The sequence below is a fragment of the Ornithorhynchus anatinus genome, chromosome 7 (genome assembly GCF_004115215.2).
Source record: "Ornithorhynchus anatinus isolate Pmale09 chromosome 7, mOrnAna1.pri.v4, whole genome shotgun sequence".
Taxonomy (NCBI): Eukaryota; Metazoa; Chordata; class Mammalia; order Monotremata; family Ornithorhynchidae; genus Ornithorhynchus; species Ornithorhynchus anatinus.
The window spans coordinates 74,172,470-74,198,613 of NC_041734.1; the positions used below are offsets into that span (position 1 = coordinate 74,172,470).

A 26,144-nucleotide genomic window follows, 5' to 3' on the forward strand; every position below is an offset into this window, starting at 1 on the left:
ACTGACCCTTCTCTAGATCACCCCACCCCCTTGCTGTTGAGTGCTGGCACCATGGATACTCCTAAATCCCCAGAGCCAATCCGAGGTATCCAAGGAAAAGTTGGAATTGAAATTAATACCAGGAAATGCCAGTGTGAACTCTTGAAAGGGGGACGGAAGTGCTAGGGTGATTTGAGGGAAGTTCTTGGGCTTCCTCCTGCCTCTATCCTAACTGGTTCTGAGCAGCTCCTTACTTTGCTGAGTTCTGAGCAAGTAGGGAGCTGCCAATAGCCAGATGGGTCTCCTTCTCAAACCCTCAAGAGGACCAACATGAATTTTCCAGCATCCCAGTTTGATGACCTTTGATATCCCCCAGGAATTCCAAATAACCCTCTGCCTGCCCACCCCTACTTTTATTTAAATGTATGAATAATTAATAAAGGTATTAAAAATTAACATCAGTGTATATTTACTTCAAAAGAACCACTAGGACTTGAATTTTGTCCATTTCCAGTGACATTTCTAAATGTTTTTCTTTTGAAAGTGAACAAAGGTAGAGTGGCTTTCCACTGGTGTGGTCTTTGGGTGGTTTTGATCTGGCACTGGACACCTTTAACTTGGGCATTTTCATTTTTAAATTCCCATCATTCATGTACATCCTGCAGATTTCAACTAAGAACCTGTGTGTGTGAGAGTGTGTGTTTGTGTATCTTCTTATAATGGAAGGTAAGTTATATTACACCTCTTGCTTGGCATCAGACTAATGCAAGAGCAATTTTCTTTTCACCAGTAAATATGGGTGTCATGAGGCTGTACAACCAAAAAAGTTCTTTGTAGGAATTTGCAGAACTTATATAGCTTTTGGGAGTTTTTAAAAAAAATTCCAGGGATAAAGGCATCTGGTGCCACATGAATACTATTCAGGGGATTGACCAGCTAAAAAATGGACTGCCCAATATACATTGAGACAACTGGCTACCCTAAAATCCCAGTGGGCCAGTACAGCTCTCTTCTTCTCAGAGATTGCATTTTCTCCCAGCTTTGGTCTCCCTGTTCCTCCTAACACAGCCACAGCAGTGTTTATTTTTGAGGAATGTTATGGCAGAGGTAACCACAGGGGTAGGGGGTGCTTTTCAGTTTGCTTTGATGAGCTACCTAAAGGTGGATGAATGCCAGCTCTGCCCAGAGGAAGGAGCTGTCTCGGACCTTGCCAATACTTTTTCAAAAATCAGTAGTCCACAAACATTTTTCTGTTCAAAATATGCATTGGCTCTGTCCACCTTTATCAATGCCACCCATTACCTCATCTTGGTCCCACTTCCATCCTTCTCCAGGTCTATATATCATCATTATACAAAGAAGACATAAGCATCTGTCTGCAGCGAACAGCCTGGGGTCTCCCACAGACACAGGTTCCCGTGAAAAGCACACCAAAAAAGAAGGGAAATCACAAGGCAGTATAACTTCAATTTATTTTAGGCTCACTGGCCAATTTTCATTAGTCCTGCTGCTACTGATTTTGGTTATACCCTAGGCCAGGACTGATTTCATGAAACTGAAACACTATTAGAGGCATTTAGAATCCAACTCCATCCTGAGGATGAACGAACAAAGGGGCCTAATACTAAAGTTCCCTCCTGATCATTACATTCTACAGTTCCCCGGAACACAGCACCTCTGGGATGGAGCACTCCTAGCTATGAAACAAGGCGACACAGCGAAGCAGCAGAGCAGAAGCAAGAACCAACTGAAATTTAGGGAGGATTTATGAAGGCTGAATGAAATACCTCCTCCACAAGAATGTCGAGAGGGATTAATTGGATAATGTTGGTAAAGTACCTCGAGTGCCTTAGAGACAAGTTCTATTTAAATATCCATTCAAAATAGGTGACCCAATTAACCATTCTCATACACACCCACACGCATATCTGTCCTTCATGTTCAAAGACAATGCTACTGAGGCTGAATTCTTATCCTCGTGTGTGGATGAGTGAAAAGACTGATGTGTGAGAGCCCCCCAGCTTTCCCACAGTTTATGTCCATAGGGAGTTCCCTCTTCTCCTGAGTTTCCTCGGCAAAGTATCTTCCTCATTAGGCTTGAACCTAAGGTTACAGTGGTAGACAGACACCTGTAGGATTGTAGGGTGAAATGTGGCCTTTGAGGAATAGGACTCACAATACTTCTATCAGATAATAATAATGTTGGTATTTGTTAAGCGCTTACTATGTGCAGAGCACTGTTCTAAGCGCTGGGGTAGATACAGGGTCATCAGGTTGTCCCACGTGAAGCTCACAGTTAATCCCCATTTTACAGATGAGGGAAGTGAGGCACAGAGAAGTTAAGTGACTTGCCCACGGTCACACAGGTGACAAGTGGCAGAGGTGGGATTCAAACTCATAACCTCTGACTCCCAAGCCCAGGATCTTTCCATTAAGCCACGCTGCATCAGATAATGGCGGGTAATAAAGAACACAAAGCTCAGACAGTGATTGTGATTTTCAGTTTCCTATGGTATCTTGTGAGAGATGGAAAATGTAAGCGGAGTCTAGATCCACCTAAAATGACCCTTCTTATTTGTGAGATTCACCTTTTGCAGAAGTAATAGAACCCAACTTGGGTCTCAATTGTTTAGCAGGTCTGATGATAATAATAATAATAACAGTAATAATACTAACAGTAATCGTGGTATTGGTTAAGCACTTACTATATGCCAAGCAGCGTTTTAAGCACCAGTGTAGATACAAGATAGGTTGGACACAGTCATCATGCGACTCACGGCCTTGATCCCCATTTTACAGAAGCACAGAGAAGTTAAGTGACTTGCCCAATGTCACACAGCAAACACGTGGCACAGTAGGGATTAGAACTCATGACCTCTGCCTCCCAGGCCCGTGTTCCTTCCACTAGGCCAGGCTGCTTCTCCCATCAGGAGAGGTTTCCGTTAGGAACAACGGTCACGGCTTGGTCCTGACACTTCTTGCTGCAGCTACAGCGCTGATGGGGGATACTGTGGTGAAGCAGTGTGGCATAGTGGAAGGAGTATGGGCCTGGGAAGCCAAGGACCTGGGTTCTAATCTGGCCTCTGCCACTTGCAATCCATCAATTGTATTTATTAAGTGCTTACTGTGTGCAGGGTACTGTACCATGCTGTACGAAAGCACGTGGGGGAGTACGCTATTACAAGATAGGTTGACTCCTTCCCTGCCCATGATGAGCTTACAGTCTGGGGAGACAGACATTACTATAAATAAATACATTTAATTATGGATATGTACATAAGTGCTACTGGGCTGAGGGAGAGGCGAAGAAAGGTTGCAAATCCTGGTGCAAGGGTGACTAAAGGGCATAGGAGAAGAAGAAATGAGGGCATAGTTGGGGAAGGCCTCTTGGAGGAGAAAATAATAATGTTGGTATTTGTTAAGCACTTACTATGTGCCGAGCACCGTTCTAAGCGTTGGGGTAGACACCGGGGAATCGGGTTGTCCCACGTGGGGCTCACAGTCTTAATCCCCATTTTACAGATGAGGTAACTGAGGCCCCGAGAAGTTAAGTGACTTGCCCAAAGTCACACAGCTGACAAGTGGCCGAGCTGGGATTCGAACCCATGACCTCTGACTCCAAAGCCCGTGCTCTTTCCACTGAGCCACGCTGCTGCTTCATGTGTTTTTGATGGAGATGTGTTTCTGATGAGGCTTTGAAGGAGGGGAGAGCGCATAGTCATTCAATAGTATTTATTGAGCGCTTCCTATGTGCTGAGCACCGTACTGAGCGCTTGGATTGTACAAATCGGTAACAGATAGAGACAGTCCCTGCATATCTGTCATATATGAAGAGGAACGGAGTTCCAGGCCAGAGGCGGGACATGGGAGAGGGGGTAGCGGTGAGATAAATGGGACTGTGGTAGGTTGGCATTAGAGGAGTGAAGTATAGGGAGCTGGGTTGTAGTAAGAAATCAGAGGGCTAAGGTAGAAGGGGGCAAGGGGATTGAGTGCTTTAAAGTTATGATAAGTTTCTGTTTGATGTGGAGTTAGATAGACAACCACTGGAGGTTCTTGAGGAGTGGGGAAACGCGGACTGAACGGTTTCGTGGAAAAAAGATCCGGACAGCAAGGTGAAGTGGGCTGAAGTAGGGAGAGAGAAGAGGCAGGGCTGACTCAAGGGGGATGATTCAGTTAATCAAGGTGAGATAGGATAAATGCTTGGATTAACGGGATAGGAGTTTGGATGGAGAGGAAAGCGTGTATTTTAGCGATGTTGGAAAGGTTGAGCCATCAGGATTTTGTGATAGATTGGATGTGTGGGGTGAATGAGAGAGATGAGTCGAGGACGACACCGAGGTTATGGGTTTGTGAGACAGGGAGGATGGTGGTGCTGTCTACAGTGCTGGGAAAGTCAGCGTTTAGGTGGGAATATGAGGAGTTATGTTTTGGACAAGTTAAGTTTGAGGTGTCAGCAGGCTATCCAAATAGAGATGTCCAGAAGGTGGGAGGAAATACCAGATTGCCTGCTATGTGACCTGGCTAAACCACTTAGCTTCTCCTTGCCTCCATTTCCCCATCTGGAAAATGGGGATTCTCCTTCCTTAGACTGAGAGCCCTGAGTGGAACAGAGATAGTGTCTGACCTCATTATCTTGCATCTATCCTAGCACTTAGCACAGTACTTGGCACATAGTTGTTTCTCCCTCTAGGCTGTAAGCTCATTGTGGGAAGGAACATGTCTGACAATTCTGTTGTATCACACTCTGTCGAGCACTTAAAACAGTGGTCTGCATATAGTAAGTGCTCAGTAAAGCAGTGTGGACTAGTGGTTAGACCAGGGGCCTGGGAGTCAGAAGGACCCGGGTTCTAATCCCAGCTGTATCACTCCTCTCAAGTCTTGGGCAAGTCACTTCCCTTCTCTGGGTCTCAGATACTTCATCAATAAAATCGGGATTAAGACCGTGAGCCCCATGTGAGACAGGGATTTGTTTGTATCCATCCCAGCACATAGTACAGTCCCTGGCACATAGTAAGCGCTTTACAAATACAACTACTATTATTATTATCATTACCACTGATTGAGAGTAAATATTTAACAAATACCACAATTATCATTATCGTTAAGATTAGTTATTAATGTGATCTTTCAACTTGAGATCTACCCAAGAAAGAACTGTAGCCCATTTAGTCAACCTTTCATTGAGATGACTCTGGCTGCAGAATAAGGGTAAATTTGTGTTCGTGGTAAGTCTGCAGCAGAGGCAGCTTGGGAAAAAGCCACTGCCATTTCTCTTAGAAGGTACTCTCTGTAGAAGTGGGCCCCTGTATGAATTTTAACTCTTAAATTCATGCTTGATCAGTTCACCTTTTCTCTCTGGTCTGATTAGAATTTGGACTATTGAATATAGCAAAACTGGGGGAATGGAGCTGTGAGTCGCCTCCTTTAGACTGTTAAGCTCATTGTGGGTAGAGAATGTGTCCACCAACTCTGTTGGATTGTACCCTCCCAAGTGCTTAGTACACTGCTCTGCACACAGTAAGTGTTCAATAAATATCATTGATTGATAACTTGAGGAATAGTTAGAACTGGCAGCAGCATAGGAGGAGAGGACAAATTGACAGATAATGGCTGGGTCCAAGTAAATAGATTTTCATTTTGGGAGGATTCTTACTAGCTTTATTCATCATCATGATCATCATCATCATGATTGCCGCCATCATCAAAAACAACAACAGCAATATTGAATCCATTCCCTGACGTACCCTAACAGGTCTTTCCCGACTGAGCCCTCCCTTCTGCATCATTTAGGTACTCAGATCTGCGCCCTTAAAATGGCCTAGTGGATATAGCATGGGGCTAGGAGTCAGAAGGACCTGGGTTCTAAACCCAATTCTGCTGCCTGCCTGTTGTATGACCTCGGGTGAGTCACTTAACTTCTCTGTGCCTCAGTGACCTCTTCTGTAAAATGGGAATTAAGACTGTAAACCCCATATAGGACGGAGACTGTGTCCAACCTGATTAACTTGTATCTACCCCAGCACTTAGAACAGTGCTTGACACATAGTAAGTGCTTAACAAATACCATCATTTTAATCATTATGATACTCACCCCACCGTCAGCACTTATGTACATATTCTTACACTCTGCCCTTTTCTCTATCTGCAATTTATTTTAGTTTCTAACTCTCTAGACTGACGGCTCCATGTGGAGTCCATTATACTTCACACTCCCAACAGTGCTTTGCACACAGTAAGCCCTCAAGATATACTATTGATAGATTTGTTTTTTTAAATGGTATTTGTTAAGGATTTACTATGTGCCAGGCACTGTTCTGAGAGGTGGGGTAGACACAAGATAATCAGGTTGGTCTCAGTCCCCGTCCCACACGGGACTCACAACCTTGAGAAGGCTGAGGGACGATGAGGGGCTTTCAAGAGGAAGTATAATATCCCTGATCTTGAGGAGTTAACAATTTCAGAGGGCAGACAAGCAGGAAAAAATATACAGCAGTTAAAATAGTATATAGTTGTGAAAATGGATAGGGACAGGAAAAACAAATGGATAGTTGAATCAACAACAAATAACTGCACAGATGAGTGTCTGAACATGCTAAGTGATTGAGAGGGTGACATGACTGGGGAGGTGAAGGGGGAATTAATAGGGGAAAGCCTCAAGAAAAAGGTGGCTTTCTTGATAGACTTTGATGGAGGGGAGGGATGTGGTTTGCTGAAACGAGGAAAGGGCATAAGCAATTGCACTGATGACGGGAGAGTCCAGAGTACAAGACAGTTTACACTGGAGGGGAAAAGAGCATGAGCTGAGTTGGTAGAAGAAGGTAGATAGAAAACACGACAGGACAGGAAGAAATGGCCACAGTGAAGCGGGAGAGATTCAGGCTAGACAAAAGTACTATAAGGATTTGCTGACAGGAAGAGCTGTTAAATGTTGAAACAGACCAGCGAGAGAGGTTGTAGCTCTTGTTCCCTAGAGATCTTGAAGAGGAGGACAAATAGTAATCTGTCATGTTTGGTATAAATCATTTCCAGTCTAAGACGCTCTGATTTTCTCTGTGGGAAACTTCACTTGAGCAATGCAAGCAAGCCCCCAGGCTGGGAGGCTGCTGCTGCTAGGGTGGAGGAGGGGGGTGGCAGGTGTGTGAGCTGGGAGGGGAGGGGATGGGGCTCTGTGTGGATGGCACCCAGAGGGATTCCCTCTTATTGGCAGTAATCTGCATCAGCTGTGTGGACATTACCTCCTCTTGTGTGGATGCAGTTAGGTCAGCAGGTCTAATAACATACCAGGGGCCTGGCAGGGGAATGGAGATCCTAAGGAAGTGCACTGAGGGTTAATTCTGCAACCCCAGATTGGGAAAAGGTGAAGCATAAGAACTGTTCTTGAAAATAACGTTTTCTGTGGGTTTGCAAGTTTCTGGTGAATCGATTTTACTCTTTCACTGGCTTTGCCGCATGCAACTTTGAAACAAAGACCAGAAGTCTCCCTTGGTTCTGCTCTATCTTGCCCATTCTCACTCCAGCCTCCCACCTGTATGGTTTGCTCCCTCATCTCAGGAGTAGATCATGAGTAACAAAAGATACCTCCAGAGAGGCTGAACCCCAACGGTTCTCATTTAATGGCTTTACAATGGGTCGGTTGGAAAGGGGGCACTGGGTAGTTGAGGGACCCCAAATTTTCTCAAGTCCCATTTTGATTAATCAACATTCCACACCTTCCTTTCTTTATTTCCTTTCATTAATTTTCATGCAGAGAATTTTGAACAAACATCACCTTAGCAACCCTTTGGATCTTGTTTTTTCTCTCCACTCTCTCAATTAGCACAGACCGAGGTGGTTTTTATTTTTTTTCTTCTCACCCATAATATGGAATTCAAACAATCATTACATCTTTGGACCAATATTCACAAAAGGATCTGGATTCATGAGAGTTTTGTCTGGTGGAGGCTTTTGGTTTGAGAGCAAAAAGGAATGATTTAATCAACTTAGAATTTTGATATAAAACCTTTGATCTTAATATAGTCACTTTTAGATCTGTAATCTTATTTTATTGATTTTAAGACTTGGGCTCAGGTATATAAAACAATTTTTCAAGTTATTTAACCAGAAAATCGGGGCCTTCAAAATTCCCCGATTCTACAGGTGTCGCTTCACGGAGTCATAAAAGCTTGCATTTTGTGGGAGACAAAAGAGAAAGAAGGAAAATGAACATCGATCCCCACCCACTCAAGTGAGGAAGAGGGCTTTCCTTGGGCACATACCTAGGAAAATTACCTGCGCACCTGTGGCAGCAGAGAGGGTGGCCCTAATCCTCTTAGGTTTTCAGAGGGCTAGGAACACTATTAGCTTTTCTTCTAAAATCAGGCTCTAGCACACAGCTGACCCAATCCCCGGAGTGTCCCCTACGTTTTAGTGCTCCTGTCAATTTGTTTTATTTACGACTGCTATTTTCTCCCCATCTTCCTTTTGGCGAATAGAAAGCCAAAATTAAAATTTATAAATTCAAAATATCCACAGACCCAAACAGAGATATTTCTCATATTTTCCTTCCCTGAAAAAAAGGGATGTATTTTGCTTTCCTTGCTTGGGAATGGAGGTTGAAACAGTGATTTTGTGTTATTATAACACTCATCATTTCTCCCTCTAATTTGGATGGTTTTTAATAAAGCTCCATTGATTCCACTGAAAGAAATCCCTCCTGGCAAAAGCAGAACACACACGCTGATTGCTAAATATGTGGCAATTATCATATTCAGCAGCACACTTTAATATCTTATTTATAGATGTATCTATCTATAATTTGCTTTAATTAAGTTGCATTGATTTTAATGACAGAAGCAATCCTCCAAGAAGAGACTAGTGTTTATATGATCTCACTGGTACTATTGGACCATTGTTGGGATAAGGGATAGCACCTTACTAATCTTCTGTACATTCTTGGCCAGACTTCTTGCTTTTCAGCGTGGCAAAGTACAGGAAGTTCAGAAGAAAATCCCACAATGCTCTTGGGATTGAAAGCCCCACCAGCCTGGTCATAACAATAATAATGATGATAATAATAATGTTGATGGTATTTGTTAAATGCTTACTATGTGCCAAGCGCTGTTCTCAGTGCTGGGGTAGATACAAGGTGATCAGGTTGTCCCACGTGGAGGCTCACAGAGTTAATTCCCATTTTTCAGATGAGGTAACTGAGGCACAGAGGAGTTAAATGACTTGCCCAAAATCACACAGCTGATAAGTGGCAGAGTGAGGATTAATAATAATAATAATAATGTTGGTATTTGTTAAGCGCTTACTATGTGCCGAGCACTGTTCTAAGCGCTGGGGTAGACATAGGGGAATCAGGTTGTCCCACGTGGGGCTCACAGTCTTAATCCCCATTTTACAGATGAGGGAACTGAGGCACGGAGAAGTTAAGTGACTTGCCCACAGTCACACAGCCGACAAGTGGCAGAGCTGGGATTCGAACTCATGAGCCCTGACTCCAAAGCCCGTGCTCTTTCCACTGAGCCACGCTAGAACCCACCATGTCTGACTCCCAAGCCCATGCTCTTTTCACTAAGCCAAGCTGCTTCTCCAAAGCTATCAGCACCTTGGGCACTCAACTGTGTATCTGTAATTTAATTGCTTTCATTGATTTTTATCATTTATAACTATGTTCCTAGTCATCTAGTACCCCTTGGCAACCTACGCCTGCTTATCTCCTCCATTGTTCTGTTAACTTTTCTGGGGCAAGAACTGTGTTTGGCATTTCTTTTGATGTTCCCAATCAATCAATCAATTGTATTTATTGAGCACCTACTGGGTGTAGAGCGCTGTTTTAAGTGCTTGGGAGAGCACAACAGACTTAATAGAACTGATCTTTGCCCTCAAGAGCTTAGAGTCTTAGGGAGACAGTTCCTAAAATGAGCTTCTAGTACAGTGCTCTGAACACAGTAGGCTCTCGATAAATGATCATGACGGTGTTGCTGCTGCTGATGAAATCATCGAGTTCTCTATTTTCAATTAACCTGAAATAGAGGCCCCACACCTCATAGTACTATTATGGAATATTGACCCTCCTCTGCTTAACTTCATCATTAGACCAAGGGCGTGTTGGTGTAAAAAACAACAATCAGTACTCTGCAGCAGTGTCAGTAAACTGCCACTCTAATAGCCAGGATTGCTGGTCCGTGACCCGGTGTTCTTTGAAACTGGAAGCAGAGGTAGCGGAGAAGGCATTGCCACCCTCCCTGTCACCACCATCTCCCTAGTGGACTTCCAGCTCCCACACCGGTGAATCAGTCTCAATCTTGTCTATCTCACTGCCGATTCCTCACCCTCGACCTGCCTCCGGCCTGGAGTGCCCTCCTTCTTCATATCTGACAGTCACTCTCCCCGCCTTCAGAGCTTTATTAAAACACAACCACTCAAGAGGCCTTCCCTGACAAAGCCCTCATTTTCTCTTCTCCCACTCCCTTCTGTGTTACCCCTGCCCTTGGATTTGCAACCTTAATTCACCTCTCCCTCAGATCCACCGCACTTAAGTACAGATCTGTAAATTATTCATATTAATGCCTGTATCCCCTTCTAGACTTTGAGCTCGTTGTGGGCAAGGAATGTGTCTACCAACTCTGTTATGGTGTATTTGCCCAAGCGCTTAGTACAGTGCCCCCCACACAGTAAGCACTCAATAAATACAGTTGACCGATGGGTTAGTCTTGCTCAACTATGGATGGCTATGGATGTCACTTGATTCTCCACAGACTGCCCTGCACACATCTAGCAACTATTGCTTGTCACCTTCTTATTGGTGTAAAATTGTGTTCTATCAAGTGATGAAACCAGAATATTTTTGTTACCCTGAGAGTTGTTGCTTCCCTTTCTGAGGGCAGTACTAAGAAAAATGATGCAGCCAGTCAATCATATTTATTGAGCACTTACTATGTGCAGAGCACTGTACTAAGCACTTGAGAGAGTATAATATATAACAATATAAAGGGCACATTCCTTGTCCACAATGAGCTTACAGTGTCGAGGGGGGAACGGGTTCCAATTTGACCATTCGCAATGTCAATTTTCGAACGCAAAAGAGTAACTACCTAAACAGCACAAACACCTGATGGAGAACAAATCTATCATTAAAGGCTGTAACCTCTCACAGTCTGTGACCAGAGACTCCCACCCTCTTTTAGGATGTGGAGAAGTGGGTCTGTTTTCCATCAATCAATTAATCATATTTATTTAGCACTTACTATGTGAAGAGCACTGTACTAGGTTTTGTGCAAAGTCTGCACTCCAGAGGTACGATCCAGTCATTTGCAAAGATTCGCCTGTGTTGGAACTCCCCGGCATCATCAGAAAGAGAAAGCCCCACAGACAGTTCAGGCCAGTGCCTTTTCAGATTCCAGTCACCATTTTTCACTCCCTGATTATGGCTACAAGGGTTGATTAATAGTTCTGTTCATGCTGTGAGGATGCATTTCCCTCGAGGTGAGGGAAACATCCTTGTAGAAAGAAAAAAAAGATGATAATCACATCATCCGTTCTCTTCCCCATAAAAACCACCCAGAGGATGGGCTGTGTATACCTATTGATGACTTGGTTAGCGGTTTCAGAAATGGTTTATGCAAAAGATCACATATGCAATCAGAACCCCCATTTGCCAATCAGGTTGCTAAATAATTAAATGCTTCTTAATCTCTGACCTTCCTCTTTGGAAAACTAGAAAATGACATAAACAACGCGGCTCCGAGTGTCGTTCCTGATACAGAATACGATATCTACTCTGTTGTAGTAATACTTCCCCTTTCAGTGCCATCACAAAGCTTCAGTGACAGTCATGTACAAGCCTGGAATTTCCTAAGGCTGATTAGCTTAGTACTTATTTTCCCCTCATCAGTAATGCTATACCTCTTATCCATGGAGGGAAACTAATGAATTAGATTTAGAGAAAGAAGTGAGCGGGGGAAGGGAGGCGGGGAAAGAGAGAGAACACATTTCCCACAGAAAGGAAATATAACGGGAAAAATGGGAGCTCTGGGGGGTAAGTACTGGGAGAGGAAGTAGTTGCATGTGGCGCTGAGATTTGCCTCCAAAATCCCTGCTCAAAGAGTCCTTCTGATCTGGGATCCTGGAGGCTATCAGTTTCTCCTGGCCCAGCTCAATAAGATCACTTCCTGGCCTCTGTTTTTCTCCCTGGGTGGCTTCTCTTACCATTAATCCCATAATGTGTTTTTGTTCATTCTACCTCTTAATTGTCTTTAATGAAGAACAGATCAGTGGCGGTCTCCCTCACAGCACACTTCTTGCACTAACCTGAAAGGAAGAGGTTATTTGGTTCCAGTAAGAGAAATGGAATTGGAGAGCTAGAAGTTGGAAGAAGAAAGGCATGGGCATTATTAAGCACCGCTGCTTCCCAATCCAGGATTTGCATTTTAAACATTTTCCCGTAGAACCAGGTTCCAATACACTTGGGCCCTTTTGCATAGGCCTCTATCTACCCAAGCCTATTGAAATCGAACCTTTCTAAGCAGAATCCCTCCACTCTTAAAAATCTCATCTTTCAATCTTCTCCATTCTCCTATTCTCCCCGCACTCTAATTAGTTTACAGGAATACTTATCCTTGTGATTAGTGTTTTTAAATTATAGCTCTTTTCTGACTCTAATTCATCTTCTTGGGTCACTGAGCCTGGATATCTGTTTAACCACTGCAGGAGAACACTTTTTCATTGGCTTTATTGCTTCCTGAAAAACAGGCTGAGGAATTCGCTATGAGCTGCAAAAAGAAATAAACTGAATTTTTCTCCTTTTGGTGCATTATGCAGTATATCTGCAAAGATAAACATCTTGTCCCACGGTTAAAATCTCCTTCTTGTTTTGTGGGTGGGGGGAGCGCGAGATGTGCAAATAGGATTCAGAAGTGGGCACGGGGATTGAAGTAAGAACCTGGACTGCCAAATGAATCTGGATGGAAGCTTGTACACGGTTGAAGATCCATTCATTTACAGTACAGGGAGGATTGACACTCTTTTTAAATTTCGGTCTGAGAGCCGCTAATGCGACCGATTTCTCACTCTAATATCTTGCCATATCTGGCTGCACCTGGTTTTGATGTGGCGGAAAAGCAAGTCAGGGAACAATACTGCAAAGCAAATGGTGGAAATAGACAGTGAAAAGTTTCCTATAGCCCAGCAGCCTCACAGGAGAGAGCCCGTTCATCGTCTATAACAATCTCTCCCTGTTGGAGGTCCTCAAGTGTAGAAGGTTCTGCCTAGGGCCAGTAAACCTCTCTCAGTCGTGTTATTAAATTCTGAACACTTAGCCACTGTACTAACCAGAGCACAGCCTTGTGGATAGAAGGAGAGCAGGAAAAGGAAAAACAAAGACAGAAAGAAATAAGATCAGATCGGAACAAAACAAAGTCATCTTAATAGGAACCACCAAATTCCATCTTGCCACAATTTAATCGCTGTCTTGTGGGATTTAACATGAAAATCTCAGTAACTTCCTCAGGATGACAGTAATAATAGTAATAATAATAACAATAATAGCACTTTTTAAGCACTATGTGCCAACCACTGTATTAAGCCCTGGGACAGATATAAGATAATCAAATTGGATGAAGTCCTTGTCCCAAATGGGGCTCTCAATCTAAGTAGAAGGGTGCAGGATTTAATCCCCATTTTACAGATAAGGAAACTGAGACACAGGGAAGTGATGTGACTTGCCCAAGGTCACACAGCAGACAGGTGGTTATGCTCCGATTAAGAACCCAGGTCCTCTGACTCCGAGGCCTGTGCTCTTTCCACTAGGCCACACTGTTCTCTCTGTTTCTCTCTTTTCCTCTATCTCTCTCTGGGCCCTTAAAAACTCACTGTTTCCTGCAATTCACAGGTAGGAGCCATCATCCCCAATATCATCTCTCTGAAAAAGAAACATTTCTCGGCAGGAAAGTATTCTGACATCCCTCTCATGATGTCAAAAGCTGGTCTTTATCAAAGGTGCTTAAACCCATTTTGATCTCCCTAGACCCGGTTTGGGCTAAGCTCAGGGGACTCTTCCTCCATGGAGATTGGACAAGACCCTTTCTCGGCAACGGAATCATTAAGTGTGGCATAGAGAGCCCGATTCAATATTTAACAAGTTGCAGCTGTAGGATTAGGCTTGCCCAGGGTTTGTTTTCGATAAACTTTAGCCCTTCATTCTTCTGCATCTTATGGCGGAAATCTGCAGACCCTTCGGTCAACATTTCTCAAACTTAGCCAGGCTTTAGGGTGGCACCTTCTTTGCTTGCTGATCCCAAGCTGGCAGCTGCTATAATCTCTCTGTGATCTGGTATTGTCTGCCATTTGCTGCTACCAGATGGATACCAGATGGGTAACTGGAGCCAATGCTTGCTCTCAGTCTGAGCCCCGTACCAGGGGCTGTAAGTGTTACTGTGACGCTGAACTGGCTCCAAAATGGCACTTCTAAGCAATACTCCTTAAAGTCAATGCATCCATTCCTTACTTCAATGAGCCTGACAAGCAAACAAAAACAAGCCAAAAAAAAAATCCTTCCAGAAATAGTCTTCTCTAAGTGCATGTTAAATCTACAAAGAAGGAAAAAGAAAAAAAAAGAAAAAAAAACAATCCCAAGGTGCCTTGAGATGTCAAACTCATCCCTAGCTAATGGCACTGCTAATTCACCTCTAGCAAAAATGGGAGATCAGTAAAAAAAGTGAAGGGTAATAATAAGAAGAAGAATAATGATCATAATAATCGTAGTATTTCTTTAGCCCTATGTTCCACGTACTGTACTAAGTGCTGAGGTAGATACAAGATAATCAGGTCTCACATGGGGCTCAAAGTTTTAGTAGGAGGAATAAGGTATTGAATCCCCATTTTGCAGATGAGGGAACTGAGGTACAGAGAACTAAAGTGATTTGCCCAAGGTCAGACAAGAGATGGACAAGTGGGGGAGATGGGATTAGAACCCAGGTCCTCTGTCTCCCAGGCCTGTGCTCCTTCCACTAGGCCACACTGCTCCTCTGAAGAATGGCTTCTCCTCTGATTGAAGAATAATCAAGTTACTCTTTTTCTAAGATACAGTGGGCCAACTGGTACATTAGACTTTCAGGGCAAACTAGAAGATCGAGAAAATTAAAACTTTCTGTGCTTTGAATTTAACAATGGTCCTTAGGGCTGAAAAGAATCCAGGCAAAATTAAAAGCACAGGAAAAGACCTACTGTAAATGTCAGGTCTTGAATGATTCCTCCATCTTGATGGCCTGATTTACACTTTAGGGAGTCATTAAAAAACTCAAATGAGAAGTAGCGAGGCATAGAGCACGGGCCTGGGAGTCAAAAGGAGCTGGGTTCCAGTCCCAGCTCCATCACTTGCCTGCTGTGTGACTTTGGGCAGATCACTTCACTTCTGGGTGCCTCAGTTGCCTCATCCGTAAAACGGGGATTAAGACCGTGAGCCCTATGTGGGACAGGGACTGTGTCCAACCTGATGAGCTTAGATCTCCCCCAGCACTTAATTTAGTGTCTGGCTCATAGTAAGCTCTTAACAAGTACCATAAAAAATAAATAAAATAAACAACTGACATTAAACCAAGATAAAACGATACAGTCAGATCAACCATTTGGCTTTACATGTTGCAGCAATTCATTCTGGAAGTATATTAGCTTCTAAACTAATAGCAAATAATGTAAGTGCTCCAAACATTCACTCTCAAGCCCTGTCAGGTTGTTTTTTGGCCATTATCAAAGTAAATCCCAATTCAACCTTGATTTCACTTCTTGAAAAAACCATGATAAACAGGTTGTGTTCTTTTACGTTACCATGGAAACTCTTTTCAGGTCATCCACTTTCAAAGGTAAAATTTGCATTAAAATATGTTAGAATTTTATGGTTTATACTCAAGTGGGGTCATGCTATCATACATTATATCTATTATTTCAAAATTCATGATTGTTCACTGAATTAGGCTATGCAAACACTTGTCTGATGCACTCACCCTTTAGGTTTAATTGCCAAACTGCCAGGTATCTATTTGGAAATTTGCCAGCGATGTTATGAAAATTAATTCCCAGTGCAGAAGCAAATTTTAACAGTGATCCACAGGTTGTCATTCACAAATGCCAACAGACAGAGAAGCAGCATGGTCTAGTGGATAGAGCATGGGCCTAGGATTCAGAAGGACCAGGGTTCTAATCCCACTTCTGCCACTTAATAAAAATAATAATCATTATTATTATGGCATTTGTTAAGTGGTTACTATATACGAAGCACTGTACTAGGCGCTGGTGTGGATACAAGCAAATCGGGTTAGACACAGTCCCTGTCCCATGTGGCGCTCACAGTCTTAATCCCCATTTTAGAGATGAGGTAACTCAGGAATAGAGAAGTGAAGTGACTTGCCCAGGGTCACACAGCAGACAGGTGATAGAGCTGACATTAGACCCATGACCTTCTGACTCCCAGACTACTGTGTGACCTTGGGCAAATCATTTCACTTCTTTGGTTTTCAGATACCTCAACAGGAAAATGGGAAGTAAGACTTTAAGCTTCGTGATTAGACTGTGAGCCCGTTATTGGGCAGGGATTGTCTCTATCTGTTGCTGAATCGTACATTCCAAGCACTCTGTACAGTGCTCTGCACATAGTAAGCGCTCAATAAATACTACTGAATGAATGTGGGACATCGACTGTGTCCATACATTAGTTTATATCTACCCCAATGTTTAGTTCAGTGTCCGGATACAGTAAGAGACAACAAATACCACCAAAAAACCCCTACAAAAAATATCAGCTTCATAGTTGTGCATCACGGAGGAATCAGAGAATAGAAGTGAGAGCTCAGGTACTCCCTCTAGCCTGGAACACCCTCCCGCTCCATATATGTCAGACCACCACTCTCTCCATCTTCAAAGCATTATTTCAGCAACACCTCCTCCAAGAGACCTTCCCCGACTGAGCCCTCTTTTCCCCACCTCGCTCTCCCTTCTGTGTCATCTATGCACTTGGATCTGTGACTTTTGGACATTTGATATTTGCCCAACCCCCAACGCCACAACATTAATGTCTTGTCTTATGCCATCCAGTTGTTTCTGACCCATAGCGACACCATGGACACATCTCTCCCAGAAAGCTCTGCTCTCCACATGCAATCGTTCTGGTAGTGTACCCATATAGTTTTCTTGGTAAAAATAAGGAAATGGTTTACCACTGCCGCTTTCCGTGCAGTAAACTTGAGTCTCCACCCTCGACTCTCTCCCATGTGGCTGCTGCCCAGCATGGGTGAGTTCTGACTTGTAGCAGATTGCCTTCCACTCACTAGCCAATGCTCAAGCTAGGAATGGAATGGATAGGCTTCTTCTTGACTCTCCCTCCTTTAGCCGAGACTGTCGGAGCACTGGAAACTCTCGGTGGAACCCTGAGAGGAAACAACACTAATGTACATACCTTTAAATTATATATTATTTATTTATCCGTACTGATGTCTGACTCCCCTTCTAGACTGTAAGCTCATTATGGACAGGGAACGTGTCTGCCAATTTTGTCATATTGTACTCTCCCAAGTACTAGTACACTGCTCTGCACATCGTAAGCCCTCACTAAATACCATTGATTGATTGATTGACTGTGATTTTGATTTCCAAGGAGAACTCAGCTATTCAGATGGGTAGTTTCCTACCTCCCTCCTCCCATCCCTGTCCCAACTAAAGTAGAAGAAGTAGCTTGGCCTAGTGGAAAGAGCACGGACCTGGGAGTAAGAAGGACGTGGGTTCTAATCCTGGTTCGGCCACTTGTCTGCTGTGTGACTTTGGGTAACTCACTTAATTTCTCTGTTCCTCAGTTCTCTCAACTGCAAAAAGGGGCTCAATACCAGCTCTCCCTCCCACTTAGAGTATGAGCCCCTTCGTGGGACCCGATTATCTTGGACCAACCCCAGCATTTAAGACAGTGTTGGAATAGGAGGCAATTAACAAATACCACAATTATTACTATTATACGGGTTGTGGTATACACCTGTCGCTTCCACTTCCTCTCCCACAACTTTCTTCTTGGTCCTCTCATCAGTTTCTTCCCTCTTCGCTCCATTGGCGACCACTCTCTCCAAGATTACTGATGACCTCCTATTTGTCAAATCTAACAAGCTCGACCCTGACCACGACGAGGATCACTCTGCTGCTTTCGACAGCTTGGACCAATCTCTTCTCCTGGAAACCTACCCTAATCTTAGTTAGGAAACTGGGGCACATTGAGGTTAAGTGACTTGCGCAAGGTCACACAGTAAAGCAAGTGGCTGAGTCAAGTCTATCTGGGGTCTCTTTAGTCAGTCAATTGTATTTATTGAAAACTTACTATATGCAGAGCACTGTATTTAGAACTTGGGAGAGAACAATATCACAGTATAACAGGCAAAGTCCCTGTCCACAATGAGCTTATAGTCTAGAGGACTGTAGAGTTTACGGTCCAGAGCTTACATTATTAGCTGCTGCTCTCCACTTCCTTTCTTCGTTTCCTTTAATGCGGAACAGATAATAATGCTAATAATGCTTATTGTATTTGTTAAGCGTTTACTGTGAATCAAGCACCTTACTAAGCACTGGGGTCTCTACAGGATAATCAGGCTGGGCATAGTCCTAGTCCCACGGGGGCTCACAATCTAAGTGGGAGGGAGTATATGCTTGAATCCCCATTTTACTGAAGAGGGAAGTGAGGCTCAGAGTCGTTAAGTGACTTGGGCAAGGTTACACAGCAGGCCAGTGACAGAGCCGGAATTAGAACCCAGGTCCTCTGACTCCCAGGCCTGAGCTCGTTGCTTCTCATAGTCTTCCTCTAGACTATAAGCTCGTTGGGGGCAGGGAATATGTCCATTATATTGTTGTATTGTATTCTCCCAAGTTCATTCAATCATATTTATTGAGCGCTTACTGTATGCAGAGCACTGTACTAAGTGCTTGGAAAGTACAACACAGCAATAAAGATTCACAATACTTGCCCACAATGGGCTTACTGTCTAGGGGCGGGGAGACAGATATCAAAACAAGTGCTCAGTACAGTGCGCTGCATACAGTAAATAAATACGATTGATTGATTCTCATTGAGGGTCATTTTGGTTTTACTAAGAATGGCAAATGGAGCATCCTGGTGGTCAGTGAAGGCAAGACGCAAAGCGAGAGAGGGGAAGGAATCAAAGGTAGCGAATGCAGATTTTGACCGTTTTCTGGTTTCGCATCTTGAAAACCAGAAGACGGGCACCCGAGAAGTGGCACTTGCAGAGTTGAGTGCCCCAGGGGATGAAACTGCACAAAGATGCAATATTCATTAAAGGCAACGCTCCCAACAGCAGTTCGGTAGCAGTCTTGCAATTTTCTTTAATTGCCGTGACAATTAATTCTGAATTTTAAAGTATTTTCCACCCTAGAACAAAGAAAAGGTAGTAATATGGAATGTGGCATCTGCTGTATTTGTTTTCAAGCCGAAGTATGGAAATATGGCTAAGCAGCAAAAGTCATCAACAGAAGAAAAGCAGCTTGACATCAAACGTGATCTCTATATCAGGTTCTGTAATCGTGTTTAAGCCCAGTCGTTTGTCGGGGAGAGTTTAATCACACAGGCAATGTCCGGAGGACTCATGCTTACCAAAATCTCCATGAGTATGATAGAAAAAGCAGTGCTGGGGAAAATCCTCAAACATAATAATAATAATAATAACCAATAGTGGTATTTCTTAAGCATTTATGTGTCAAGCACTGGGGTAAATATCAACAGATCAGATCCAGTCCCTGTCCCATATGGGGTTCACAGCCTAAGAGGGAAGGAGTACAGGCATTCAATCCTCATTTTACAGATGAGAAAATGGAGGCCCAGAAAAGTTAAGTGATTTGCCCGAGGTCAAACAGCGGGTCATGGTGTAACCAGGACTAGGACCCAGGTCTCCTGATTCCCACTTCCGAACTCTTCTCAGTAGTCCCTGTGGCTTCTCAACCCTTTATGCAAGTGTGGGGGCTCCGGGCTTCTATCCATCCCTCTCTCATTAGTTAAAGTGGGCTTGGACATACCATAAATCTCCTCACTCCTGATTCTTTGTATCAGTAACCAAAGTTGCACATAGGGAAGGATGGGAATTATCCAGTGCCGTGTTCTTTTTTGATAGTCTCTCTGAAAATTGGAAGTTGCTCACGCAGATGAAGGCCCGGTGTTGGTTCGATGTTATTAGATAGGACAAGCCTGGGACAGAATCGTCAAACCTTTGTGTACATCAGTCCAAAGTAACAACGGGAGTTTTCTACAGAACTATAAATGCAGCCCTGTTATTAGATTAGCATCTGCGCTACAGACCTTGGACTGAGAAATAATAAAGTTACCCACCCAGCCTCTCCACGTCTCCAGCAGGGAGTTTATTTTTCATTTTAAACAATTATAAAAATATGGCTTGACAGAGAAAATAAAACCTTTATTTATTCATAGATAATTGCTTATACACAACACTCAGCGATACATTCTAATTATTTTTCACATCTCTGATGTGAAAAAAAATACCAAGCTCCTTAGTGTTTCTGCTGCTTTTAAGGCTCAGTGCTGCAGGAGTTGTGGCGGAGAGATGTAATCAGTTCTGCTAATGCATTTTGCAGGGAGGTTGTTCGTAAAGCTGTGAGAAAACTGATCTCGGAAATTTTACACCATTTTCCAGTTTAGCATAGCTCATGAAAAGACAATTTAAGAGGTAACAATTTGGGAGAAAAAAAGGATATTGTTTTCCACAGTCATGCTCCTACATGTACGACATATGTAAGGGAAATGGCCTTTGCGAAGATGACAGATGAAGGTCTGTTAATGAAATGAATACGCTCAGATGCTGCATTTGCGTGCCAAGGCGACTCGAGGAACCTCTTGCTATGGAGATGCATGTAAAGAAGATAGGTGTCTGTCTGTCTGCAGGGGTTATGGACCCAATCTGGTCCAGATGACCTTGAAGTTGAGTCTGTCATGATACACCTGTTCTTGCTGGGATCTAGTCGTCTAAGTTCCCAGCATAAATCACCAGGGGTTATGAAAATGCGATTATTTTTTTCCAATTTATCAATTAGTGTATTTTACCCTGTCATTCCTCTTTAATTTAGTGACCTTTCATAAATCTAAATCCCCGTCAGTTCTTCTATTAATGTGAGAGTAGAGTTCTTGAAGAACCTTGTGTTAAGGAAAAATCACACTGCAGTACACCTAGATTGATGCGCCAGGCACAGGCATGGCTGTTTCTCCCAACATTGCATCGCAGACTCTCCAGCTGTCGGAAGAACATTTCCGAATTCTTCCACAGCATTCTAGCTCAAAAGTACTGTGGCAGAACTGATGGCATTCAATTTTTTGGGAGTTCTTTGCACAATGTGCACTTTAACATTAGCCATCCACAGTGGGATCCTGCCCAGAAAGTTCAAATAAAAGGGGCCTGTGTCATCACTATCTTTTAGAGACTACTCAAGATCTTTAGGCTAGTTGTGGTCATTAATGTACACACACAAGGGTCCAAAGTCTAAAAATACAGGCTGGACCTAAGGGAAAACATTATTAAGTGACGTGTTATTTCCCATTCATAGCAACTCCATGGATATACTTTCTCCATAAAGTCCTGTCCTTTGTCATAATCTGCAACCTTTCTAATGGTTCTTCCGTTATCGTTGTTACGGTTTCTATCCATCTAGCTGCTGGTCTGCCTCTTCCATGTTTTCCCTGGACTTTTCCTAGGGAAAACATAGATGGGCTTAAATGGAACTCTGGCACTCCTTTCTATTTTTCTCTGGTTACATACGACAAAAACAATCATGGTATTTGCTAAGGCTAGGTTACCGTGTGCCTAACACTACTAAACGCTGTGGTAGATACAATATAAACAGAGTGGACCCAGTCCCTGTCCCAAATGGTGCTCTGTAGACAGCACCATACTGTCTTTCAGGCCTGTAACCTTGGCATAATCCTCAGACATTTCTCTCTCATTCAACCAGCATATTCAGTCTGTCACCAAATCCACACAGTCTTCTGTCACAACATCTGTAGTATCTTACCCTTCCTCTCCATCGAAACTGCTACGATGGCCTCCATTCCAGTCCATACTTCACTCTGCTGCCTGGATCAATTTCCTAAAAAAAAGTTCTTCTCACTCCTCAAAAACCTCCAATGGTTGTCCAATCATCTCTGCATCACACAAAAACTTCTCACCATAGACTTTAAAGAATTTAACCAGCTCTTCCTTTTACCTAACCTCAGCAAGCTTCTAACTATAACCCAGCTCACACAATTCACCCCTCTAACACCAACCTAACTCAATCTCATCTCTGGCGATCCCTCGCTGTGTCTGGGGAGAACTCCCTCTCCTTTCATATATGACAGACCAGCACTCTTCCCATCTTCAAAACTCTTTTAAAAGCGTATCTCCTCCAAGAGGCCTTCCCTGACTAACCTCTCATTTTCTCATTCTGTTCTCCCTCCCTTCTGTATCAATTATGCACTTAGTTTTATACCCCCTAAACACTTTGATAATCACCCCACCCCCAGCTTCCCAACACTTCTCCTTATAATTTGCCACCCTATCTGTGGTTTATTTAATGACTGTCTCTCCTATTAGGTTGTAAACTCCTTTAGGGCAGGGATTGTGTCTATGGAATATATTGTATTCTCCCCAGCACTTAGGACAGTGTTCTGCCCAGAGGTTGCACTCCATAAATACCACTGATTGATTGATAGGAGGGATGGAGAACAGGTATCATCCTCATTTTACAGATGAGGAAACTGAGGCACAGAGAAGCTAATAGTCTTGCCCAAGGTCAAACAGCAGGCAAGTGACAGAGTTGGGATTAGAACCCATATCTCCTGACAATCAGGCCCAACCCCTTTCCACAATGCCATGTTTCATGTAGTACGTAAACTACATATGAACGTAAATGCACACAGGAGTTGTGGTAACTTAAATGTTTATGTGCCACAGAAGGGCTGAGGTGACAGTATAGGGATTGAAGCTGGGAAGATTGGTGATTCCTTGTCGAAGGCTTGCTGGATGATATGTAATCTCTAGATTGTAAATTCCTTGTGGGCAGGGAACATGTCTTCTAAATCTACTACAATGTACTCTCCCAAGTGCTTAGTACTGCACTCTGTACACAGTCAGGATTCATTGAATATGATCGATGGATTGACTGAGAAGGACTTTAAAGACAAGGAGACCTAGGTCTGTTGGTTTTGAAAGGAAACAGAGTTCCAGGCCCGAGGAGGGTGAGAGCAAGAGGTCAGCCGAGGGAGAGTTGAGAATGAGGTATAGTGAATAAGTTAGTTTGAGAGATATTTAGATTGTGAGCTGGGATGTAGTGGGAGAAAAGAGTAGGTAAGTAGAAGGTAGGAAGCCTTAAAAGCAGTGGTCAGGAGTTTCCACTTGATGAGGAGAGGAATGGAAAACTATAGGAGATATATGAGGAGTGGGGACACTTGTGCAGTGTGATGTTTTAGAAAAAAGATCTGAGCAGCAGAGTAAAGCAAAAATGAGAGAGAGAAAGAGAGAGAGAGAGAGAGAGAGAGAGAGAGAAGAGAGAGAGACTGAAGGCCGTGAGAAATCTAGGATATGATAAGATCTTGAGTCAGAGTAGTAGTCATTTGGATGAAGGGGAAGGAACATATTCTGAAAATGTTGTGGAGGGAGAACTGACAGGATTTGGGAATGGATTGGGTTTGGGAGTTGAAAGAGGGACGAGTGAAGGATAATGCCAAGGTTGCAGGCTTAAGAGATGGGGAAGATGGTGGCACTGTTGGCTAAGATAGGAAAATAAAGTGGAGGAGAGGATCTGTGAGGAAGATGAGGAGTTCACTGTAAACCTATGAGCATGAGGTGCCGGCAGGACATCCATGTACAGACTCGATTGGCATGCTTAATGTTCCAGTCTCAATGGAGAAGTTTTCCAAAATGAAACCCTTGATGGAAGCCCTTAAAATGTGGGCTTTTGACATGCAAAGTATGCTACTGACACACCTTTGAATTTCATCCTACAGTCTTGAGCCTGGTAATAAACCTGTAGTTAATGACTTGTGGAAGGCGAAGGTCCCCTCTAATATAAGCCTTTTATTTCCTTTGTGGTGGAGGGAGCATTAGGGGATCGCTTTTCATTTTGGTGGTGGTAAGAATAGAGGCTTTAAATAGGGGTTAATTTCATGGGTAAAATGAAGGGTTCAAAGGGGAAACACTTGAAGGTTTCTGTGAATGTGTAGTGTTACATCTCTTGATTCTTCTTCATCCTTGCTATCTTATGACTTGTTATTTCTCTTCCAGGCTGCTACTCTGGGACAAGTCTCATGGCACAGATTTGTGTGGAAATACTGAGGGGAATTCTCTGAAGTAAAGTCATCAGCTGGCCAAAAATAAACATTCTTGAAAAAAGATCTGGGGTCATTTTTTTAAGGGTTTGGAGTTTAAACACATCCAAAAGATGAAATAGCTATTCTTTCTATCACTTGCTTAAATGCTCCTTTTAATCAGTCAATCAGTGGGATTTATTGAGGGCTTAGTGGGTATAAAATACTGTAGTCTCTAGATTGTAAGGCCCTTGTGGGCAGGGAACGTGTCTACCAACTCTGTTACACTGTACTCTCCAAAGTGCTTAGCACAATGCTCTGTAAGCATTAAGTGCTTAATAAATGAAACTGATTGATTATTTATTAAACAATACAGTTGGTAGCTTACAAATGTTAAATCACAGATAGGGGAAATGGCAGACTCTAAGGACATGGACATAAGAGCTATGGGGCTGGGGGTGATTTTCTTTTGCCATTGTTAGCTGTGGAAGTACAATTCCTTTCATTAGAAGCCACTCAGATTCCATGATAACCATTTTGTGATGGTCAACAAGGGATTATGTATATGTATGTACATATGTATGTGGGTGTGTATTTATTTAAACTCCTGCCAAAATCTAAAATCTGGGAATTATTAAAAAATAATAGTAAAGCACAAAAAGTAAAGTAAAGCTCCCTAAAGTCACATTCTAAATGGATGAAGCAAGGAGAAGCAACTGACTTCCGTTAAGAAAGATACAAATCTCTTGGTAATCAACAATGATGGGAAATAAAATGGTGAGAGCAAAGGCATCTTAACTTGGTATGGGTAACGCATTACTCTACAGCACACCAGAAGTTGTGTTAGGACAGAGACATCAACTCTGAAGTAGAATATCTCAGACAACATTCCCTACTCTTATTCTTGGAGGGAAAATTTCAAAACACATCCTTAAGACAAAAAATTTCCCTTTTAGAAAGTGCTGCTGCAGCTGCTGCCATTTTTGTGTGAATTTTTGCATAAGGGTGAGGAAAATGAGTTTGCTTTGTGGAATTTTTTTTTTTGCCTTGTCCACAGTTTTTGAAAAGGCATCTGGCAGTGAGGAAAGTGAGAGGACACCTGGCTTGCAGAGGATCTTATTGAAAGGCCTCAAGGATATAAACCTTTGGATGAGATGTCTGTGTAAGAAGGGACTGTATCGGAACCGACAATCTTGTAGCTACACCAACGGCTTTTTTAAAAATGGTTTTTGCTAAGCACTTACTATGTTCCAGGCACTGTACTAAGCGCTGGGATAGATATAAGGTTGGAGCCAGTCCATGTCCCACATGGGGCTCACAGTCTTAATCCCCATTTTACAGATGAAGTAACTGAGGCACAGGCAAGTTAAGTAATTTGTCCAAGTTCACGGAGCAGACAAGTGGCAGAATCAGGACTAGAACCCAAGTCCTCTGACTCGCAGGCCCATGCTCTATCCTCTAGGCCATGCTGCTTCCTTACTTAGCACAGGTAACATAGTAAGAGCTTAATAAATACTATAAAAAATGGGTATTACATTTACGTCTAAACAAAGCAGAACAGAAAGATGAAAGGAGAAAATCAAATATTTCCCAATAGAGTTTAACAAAATTAAAATAATAATGATTATGGTATTTCTTAAACACTTAATAGGTGCCAGGCACTGTCCTAAGCGCTGAGGTAGATATAAATTAATCAGGTTGTATACAGTCCTTGTCCCACGTGGGACTCACAGTCTCAATCCCCATTTTACAGATGAGGTAACTGAGGCCCAGAGAAGTGAAGTCACTTGCCCAAAGCCACACAGCCGACAAGTGGTGCAGCTGGGATTAGAACCCATGACCTTCTGACTTCCAG

At 43.0% G+C, this 26,144-nt stretch overlaps 1 protein-coding gene and 1 long non-coding RNA gene across 2 annotated transcripts in view; one reads left to right on the plus strand and one right to left on the minus strand.

The window, feature by feature from the left end:
* Positions 1 to 26,144, minus strand: part of PARD3B (par-3 family cell polarity regulator beta) — a 933,574-nt gene that overhangs the window by 95,378 nt on the left and 812,052 nt on the right.
* Positions 1,641 to 24,374, plus strand: LOC120638524. The gene is made up of 2 exons (XR_005660218.1): positions 1,641 to 1,809; positions 24,267 to 24,374. It is a non-coding gene; the product is annotated as an uncharacterized LOC120638524 (long non-coding RNA).